This window comes from Aegilops tauschii, chromosome 4 (genome assembly GCF_002575655.3).
Source record: "Aegilops tauschii subsp. strangulata cultivar AL8/78 chromosome 4, Aet v6.0, whole genome shotgun sequence".
Classification (NCBI taxonomy): Eukaryota; Viridiplantae; Streptophyta; class Magnoliopsida; order Poales; family Poaceae; genus Aegilops; species Aegilops tauschii.
The window spans coordinates 82,838,552-82,847,017 of NC_053038.3; the positions used below are offsets into that span (position 1 = coordinate 82,838,552).

The window sequence follows — 8,466 nt, forward strand, 5'->3', positions numbered from 1 at the left end:
GGGGGCTAATGACGATGACATGTACCTAGGGTAGGGTCATAGGCCTGACCTAGACGCCCTACCCAAGGATACTGCCCTAGAGTCAAGGACATTCAAAGTACAACAGAAGAAACCGACTGAAATCACCTTGGAGTGCAAACCACTCGACCAGCTATCCCACTCGGATACCCCAATTCCACTCGACAAAGATAGAGTCACTCGACCATACGAAGAATCACTCGGAGTACAGAAGATCTAAAGCCGCCCCAGGATGGCAACGGTCAGGCGTTCACTCCGTAGTCTTAAAGATCATTTATAGTCATTCATAGCTAGCGTTGCCTGTAACGCCCCTGCCTTAAAGTACATTAAACCCTATGTAACTGAGGGTTGGATGGGTCTGGCGCACTCTATATAAGCCACCCCCTCCTCTAGCACAAGGATTGGCACCCCTGTAACTCTCACGCATAATCCAGTCGACAAGCCTCCGGGCACCGAGACGTAGGGCTATTACTTCCTTCGAGAAGGGCATGAACTCGTAAACCTTGCGTGCACAACCTCGCCGTAGCTAGGGCCATGCCTCCTCCTACGTACCCCCTATTCTTACTGTCAGACTTAGTACCACGACACGCACCTCTACTTGCCTTACCAAACTTTGACAAACCTTTTGAGATACATTGTGACGCTAGTGCTACCGGCATAGGAGGCGTGTTAATGCAAGAAAAGCGCCCGATTGCATATTTTAGCGAGAAACTTTTCTGAGCGCAACTTAACTACCCCATCTATGATAAAGAGCTATATGCCTTAGTGAGAGTTTTGTATGTTTGGGAACACTATCTGCGTCCTCATGAATTCATTCTTCACACGGACCATGAGACACTCAAGTATCTTAAGGGCCAAACTAAGTTGAACAAGCGTCATGCTAAGTGGAGTCAGTTCATAGAGTCATTTCCCTATGTCATCAAGTACATTAAAGGCAAAGAGAACGTTGTGGTGGATGCGCTTTCCCGCAAATGCATGCTTGTTACCCAACTTTAGTTGAATGTTATTGGCTTTGAGCACATAAAAGACTTGTATGAGCATGATCCTTTCTTTGCAAATTCTTATGCTAAATGTTTGACGCATACTTCTTGGGAACGATATTATATCAAGGATGGTTATCTTATGAGAGCTAACAAACTTTGCATTCCCGAGTCTTCTCTTCGTTTGCTCTTTTTGCAAGAATCTCATGGAGGAGGACTTATGGGACATTTCGGACGCGACAAGACATTCGCGACGCTCTCCAAGAATTACTATTGGCCCAAGATGTTCCGTGACGTCTCACGCTTCACCAACCGGTGCTCTACATGTCGCAAAGCTAAGTCAAAAGCTAAATCTCACGGTCTTTACATGCCTCTTCCTATACCATATCAACCTTAGGAAGACATTAGCATGGACTTTGTACTTGGGTTGCCTAGAACACAAATGGAAAGGATTCCGTCTTTGTTTTTGTGGACCGATTTTCAAAAATGGCTCATTTCATTCCATGCAATAAGATAGACGATGCTTCACATGTTGCTAATATCTTTTGTAGGGAAATCTTGCGCCTACATGGAGTACCCAAGACGATCGTCTCGGACCGTGACGTCAAGTTCCTAAGCTACTTTTGGAAGACACTTTGCGCCAAGCTCGGGATCAAGCTCCTATTCTCCTCAGCATACCATCCACAAACCGATGTCCAAACGGAGGGGACGAACCGCACGCTATCCACTCTTCTTCGGGTGTTGATCAAGAAGAACATCAAGGAATGGGAGCAATGCTTGCCCATCGCCGAGTACGCCTACGATCGCGCACGACACTCAACTATCGGCAAGTCCCCCTTCGAGGTCGTCTACGGCTTCAACATGTTGTCCCCATTGGACATTCTTCCTCTACCTCTCCAAGAGCGCACAAACATGGACGCAAGTGCATGAGCAAGTTATCTCAAGAAGATGCACGAAGATACAAGGGCAACGATCGAGCGTCAAGTACATCGCCTCGCCACCAAGCTCAACGCCAACAAGACACCAATGGTGTTCCAACATGGAGATCTCGTATGGCTTCATCTTCGCAAGGACCGCCTCCCCAATGAGCGCAAATCCAAACTACGACCTCGAGCCGACGGACCTTTCAAGGTGTTAGCACGCTACAATGACAACGCTTACAAGATTGACATCCCACGCGACAAGTACAATGTAAGCGACATCTTCCACGTCAAAGACTTGGCCATCTACCATGGTGATGAAGATAACGATCCGTGGACAGATCTCTCCCAAGGGGGAGGAGATGATGCGGAGCATCCGTCAATCATCCCCATGGACTCTACATCAACACATCAAGCCCCACTTGGACCCATGACAAGAGCTAGAGCACGTGCTATGCAAACCGAGGTGAACTCCTTCCTAGTTGACATGCATATGGATACAAGTGGAATTTGGATGCTACCTTACCAAAATACTCTATGCCTCATTAGGTACGAAGAGGAACCCTCCCAAGTAGTTGTGGAACATCACCAAGGCCAAGGATAAGTGACCCAAGTCACCAAGGATGAAGGCCAAGCCCAACCGAAGCTGGACAGAAAGTCCCAGGCGACCCCGTGCGCACGGGCCCCTGAAACCCCGTGCCCACGGACCCTACAGGAAGTGGCGCTGGAGCACCCCCGTGCGCACGGGCCTGTACCGTGCACACGGGACCCCCGTGCGCATGGGCCCAACTTACCCCGTGCGCACGGACCCTATAGGATGGGCGACTGAGATGCTGTTTTGGATCCCCTTTTCTTCCACTTCGACCCCAAGCCTATATATTTCGTACCTAGGGTTATGTTTAGACTTAGCAAAGTATATGTGAGATATTGTGAGCTTTGCTCCTTCCCTCTTGTGGATCAAGACCCCTTTAGGGAAGAGTCCTTGTGGATTTCAAGACCTCCATAAGGAGAAGACTATCATCAAGACCTCACCTCCTCTAGGAGTGAGAAGAACCTTTACCTAGTGCTTGTTTCCTTGGATTGTTCATGTATTCTTGTGGATCTATGTGTTTGCTATTCTAGTGGATGTGTAATTGGGTTTTGTCGGAGTGAATTCCTCTTTGTGTTCATGGTGTTCATCCTCTTTTCCCCCTCCAAGTGTGAAAAGATCCCTCTTAGGGTTCCACCCAACATCACTTCCGCTTAGCGATCTTCAAGGGTATGAAGATGCTCTCTCTCTCTCTCTCTCTCTCTCTCTCTCTCTCTCTCTCTCTCTCTCTCTCTCTCGTAGCTATGCATCTCCATGGATAGATCTTGCGTGTTCATAGATTTTTTTTCGCCGCAGCCACCGGACGAAGCCATCGCTCACCAGGACCATTTGCCCTCACAACCAACACATCACAGTCGCCGGAAAGGGGACCCCTATCCCCTCTCGCCTAGGCTCGAGGGCGCCACACCGCCGGACTCACTGGAGCACTTGGGGAAGGAGCACACCGCCTGGAAGAGACAACAGACCTGCCCGGAGCTATGACACGGAGGCCTCGCCTTCAGGAAGGTGACGACGCCGTAGCGCCACTGCCGCATAGCCCACAGGGGCTAGGGTTTTCAACTGGGCGCAGGGGAAGGGGGAGGCAGGGGAAGATGTACCTCGGCGCCGCCACCAAGGAGGGAATGGCGTCCAGGACACCATCGACGTCGTGACCGCCACTGATGGCCAAGGACTTCCCTCAAACAACCTCTCTGCTGGCACCACCAAAATAGCCACCAGCATCAACGGCACACGTGCACGCCAAAGATCCAGGCCGGACGGAGGTCAAGCGTTGCGCGCGGCCCGGAGCGCCTCAGATCTGACGTGGGGAGCTCGGGGCTTGTCCCCACGGCACGACCAACATTCATCAGGACCTTGCTGCCCGCGCGACCGAGGGGATCCGACCAACCTCGCCGAAGAAGCGTCGTCCACACCAGCGAGGCCGCCGCCTCAAATCCGAGCCCTCACCACCGTAAGGGAGCGGCCAAAGGCCTCGCCGCCTCCGACACAAAATAACTTCTCTTGGTTAACCTTTTTCTGGTTTTTTACAGCTTAATTTCAAATAATGGAACGCGGTAACAAAAAGACGGATATTAAGCCGGTCACAAGAGAGAACAATTTACGTTACCAGCCCTGTGCTGAACTGTTCAGCTGCATAAATCAGGCCCAACTGGATATTGAGCAAAGTACGAACAATAGTGCAATAGGCATTACATCATATGATAAATCGGGTCCAACTGGATGGTCTGAAGCTCTAAGCCAGGTCTTCGACACGGGACTCGCATAAGATGCCCATAGACAAAAGATGATAAATAAGATAACATCGTCACATCCTACTGAAGCCTTCCATTATCGGACCGTCAAGAGATGGTAGATCAACCGCTAACTGTTTTTTCTCACCCTTACACGAAACAGAATCCTGCACAAAAACAAAAAGACACGATGAGGCAAGAGTATAAATGTGTATTGTCATACACAGAAATGGCAGTGCTTAGCTAGTTGATCATGGAATGGAAATACTAGAAGACTCGCAAGACTATTTGATGAGATTCACTCAACGAGCTGCAACTTATATTATAGGAGGATCTTTGCTAGAATAGTTCATATTTATGCCCGCCATTTGTATGGTACTGGCGACTCATGAATCTATGTGCTGGGTTTACGCTGCTATGAGACCTCATCAAACTATTTGTACTCTACTTTTTGACAAGTTGTGAACTTATGTGATGTATTTGCGACGTCCACACCAGATGATTGAATTCTGCATGTAAATTGTGGCAACCCCACTGGTACAATTATAGATCTATCTGATTATTTCATCAAGTTCCTAACTGCAATACGCTCAAATAACAATAATTTGTTCCCAAACTTCGAGAACAGTTTTCTAGCTATGAACGTATCCAACATGTGTGACAACTACTAAAAAAGAAAACACCTGGCTAAACTGCTCAATGACAAGAATACATAGGTTGTGTATTCTTCTCATAACATCAAAAAGTTTCAAAACAAGCAATAAACACCTCAGAAAATAACCAATGAGCACACGTGCACGCCAGGGATGAGAGAGTAAAAATGAAGGGAGATGGATATGGACATGACAGCCAATAGCCATTTTGAGAACTGTGTAACAAGCTGAAAGAAAAGAAAGCAAATGATTAAAATGCAGGACTTTCTAGGCCAGTGGCAACAAGGTTTAGTACAAAAATGTCAAAAGAATTTCACAAAGGAAAATGAATTAAGGAACGAAACAGGGGGTGGCCAGTTATAGTGAATCTGTAATGGTGGGAGCCGCCTGCGTGTGGATGGTCTAAGGTATTTTCTGACTTGTCCCTATAAAAAGTAAATCATCATGTAATTATTTTCTTACCATTATTTAATGAATGTGCAGCGTTCCTGCTAGGATTCTAGAAAAATGAAATCAGGAATCATGACAGGCAGTCAGACAGTAATAGACAAGTTATGTCCCAGTCTCACCACAAATAAAGAAAAAGATCAACAGGGATTCAAGTTCTTGACTGAACAACTGAACGGTAGACAATTCCGTAAAGAGGGGAGTGAAAACCTCGTCTCCCATGAGTACCGACCATTTGACAAGACAGTCAACATTTGCGTACAGTGTAACTGCTTAGAACTATTAAGCGCAGGCATTAATGTTACTAAAAAGAGCCAAGCAAGAAGCCAGCGATCTTATTACTCTTGTATGCAAGAAACCAGCATTCTTATTACTGTTGTACGCAAGAAGCCAGCGTTCTTATTACTGTTCAAAATTAATCAAATCAGAATTGTATTACTGATTAGAGTAATTAACAAATCCACATGCCGGGTGTTCTTCATTTTTGTTCCCCACAGAGTGTCATGCATGGTTTCCATGTCTTAGAAAATTTGGTGTTCTACAACTTTTTCAAATGAATTTTTTCATTGCTTATTTTGTTTATGACAGATGAAGGCAAATTTTGAGAATATGCAAAGCATGAAGAGTGCTGTCAGTCAACTTACGTATGTTAAGTGTACACAGGAACTTCAGAACTTCGGCAACTTTCTCATCAACACAACACTTGACATCGACTACCTTTAGGTGTTCAGATATCACAGAAGATCTCTCCATTGAACTGTAACTTCCTTTCATTTTAACATCAGCTCTTTGTCCCTGGGAAACTAGAAACATTAACAAGATCGAATATTGAAATGATAACTTCAACAATACATCAAGCCAGCAATTCTCTGCATATAACATATATACCTTGAAAAGATGAAGACTGAGCTTCTCTAGAACGGGCGAGTGTTTGAGAATGCAACTTAGAGCATCAAAGCTAGGGCCCATGCACCAGTAGTCATTGAGTATTAGATTCTTTAGTTTGTTGAATGTAGGGCACCATTTCAAATCCCTTGTAAAAATAACCTGGACAAAATACAAACAAAAGGTTCATGTATAATACATATTGTGAACATATACGAATTCAAAAAATATTGTTAACATATAAAAATGATGATCTAGGAACCCCAGCTGGTGACAAGGCATACATAATGTCTGTTTATTGTCTATGGATGTAAAAAAAACGAAAGATTCTTGAACAGGTAGTGTTTAATAAATTCCTCTCAATACAGGCATATCTCAATTTTGGCTAAAGAAGCTGAAGTCCTGAATAACCTGACATGAACGGCCTGTCTATAGTACATCAAATCTTGCACTCCTAACGGCTTACCATTAAAGCCTATAATTGCAGAAACATAAAGTAAACTGCATATGAGGAATGTCCCGCAATAGTTCTCAGTTTCTTACAAAATCACTCTAATGGGTTTGACGTTTGATGCCCAGACAAACAGAATATCTGATGCTAGGTAGAAATATAGCAAGACAAAAATGGATGACAAACAAGACTAGGAGTTCAGGAGTGAGGTGCACTCGTACCATTTCAAATGAAGATATCAACTCCAAATGCTTAGCATTAGAGATAGCACCGAGAACCACACAATTTGTGCTGCCATCATTATTTGCATGACAGTTCGGACATGCATCATGGTTAGCACCACAGCACACCCCAGATTGGCTATATTTCTAACAGATATCTTGTGAGGTAAGGTGCCCGTGAGCGCCAAGAGTCAGAAATGCTGTCTCTAACAATGGCATGCTTTCAAGCAAAGGGGTAACACCTGAAAACCCCAATAGTTTGAGAGATACAAGGCATGGAGCAGAAACTCGGACCCGGTCATCCAGATAGGATCGGCAACGAAAGATACTCAAACACTTCAGGGACAGGGACGATATCTTGCCAACATTGATGACAGAGAAACCAATCGTGAGATCCTCCAATGCTGGGCAGCTAGAAAAATCAAGAAGAGCTCCTTGTAAGCCAACACCAGAAAGGACCAATGTCCTCAGACACGGAGAGACAAAGGGCAGGCCATCTAGGTTGAAAGGTTGGTTACAGTCATCATAGTGACAGACGGTGAGCGCACGAACTTTGCTCTGCAGAGCAAAACGGATCCATAGGTTCACAAAGGGCACGTCGTCTTCACGGAATTTTCTGAATTCGATCCCAACGGTGTCTAGATCCGTGCGCTCGCGCAGGATCAGCAGATGGTCCATGAATTTCCGGAGAAGCTGGACAGACACCGGACCCTTATTGCCGACGATGCGCAGGCCAGTGGTGCACTTCCAGAGGTGGCGCCAGCGCTGGGCGAGGACGCACGTCCGCACCGCCTCCTGCGCCGGGAGGAAGGACAGGATGTGGTGGAGGATCCCTTCCGGGAGGGCGCCGATGCAGTCGATCCCCGGAGGCATTCGGTCGAACAGGCGGCGGGCGCCGACGCTGCGGAGGAAGAAGCTGCCAGGTAAAGCAGCGAAAAGGCGCAGGGAATGGGGAGAGAAAGATTGGCTCACCTGGTTGCCTGCCGGAGGTCCGATGAGTCCGGGTCTGATGTGTCCGAGGAGTCCGTCGAGCTCATGACTGCCTACCCCGGCAGCTTCGCCGACCGTCACCCGCACTGCTCACCTCGGATGAACAGTGTCTTCGATCGCCCGCTTCTCCCCTCTAAGAAAAACCAAAGATTCAGTGCATGCGAACGATACTGGTATGTATGGAAAGCTTGAGCAATGGGGATTCTAGTGCCATAACATGCATGAGCTGATTTTGCGCTCTCGAGAAAAATATTTGAGGAGAGAAGATAGATGCGGTTTTACTCTTACAGCTATGGGGATTCGGTGGAGCGTTGCGGAGAGAGGAGCGAGTGACTTGTGACTTGTGTCGAGGAAAAGGAGCGAGTGACTTGGGGATTCGGTGGGCATTATATATTCTATTGCACAATATCAATTTTGTGTGACACATATCTTTAGGATACATATTTTATGGCTCAATATCAATTGTATGTAGCACATATCTTTTTGGCTATCACATACATCAGGCGACGGCCTTTTTACTGTTGAATTACTCCTTCCTCTACTCTACATATATGTCTCTATGTGTTCAACGTCATCTTATAA

General features: G+C 46.4%; 1 pseudogene; it reads right to left on the bottom strand.

The window, feature by feature from the left end:
* Positions 1-4,103: 4,103 nt before the first annotated feature.
* On the bottom strand, positions 4,104-8,253 carry LOC109748182 (F-box protein At5g03100-like; annotated as a pseudogene).
* Positions 8,254-8,466: the final 213 nt, after the last annotated feature.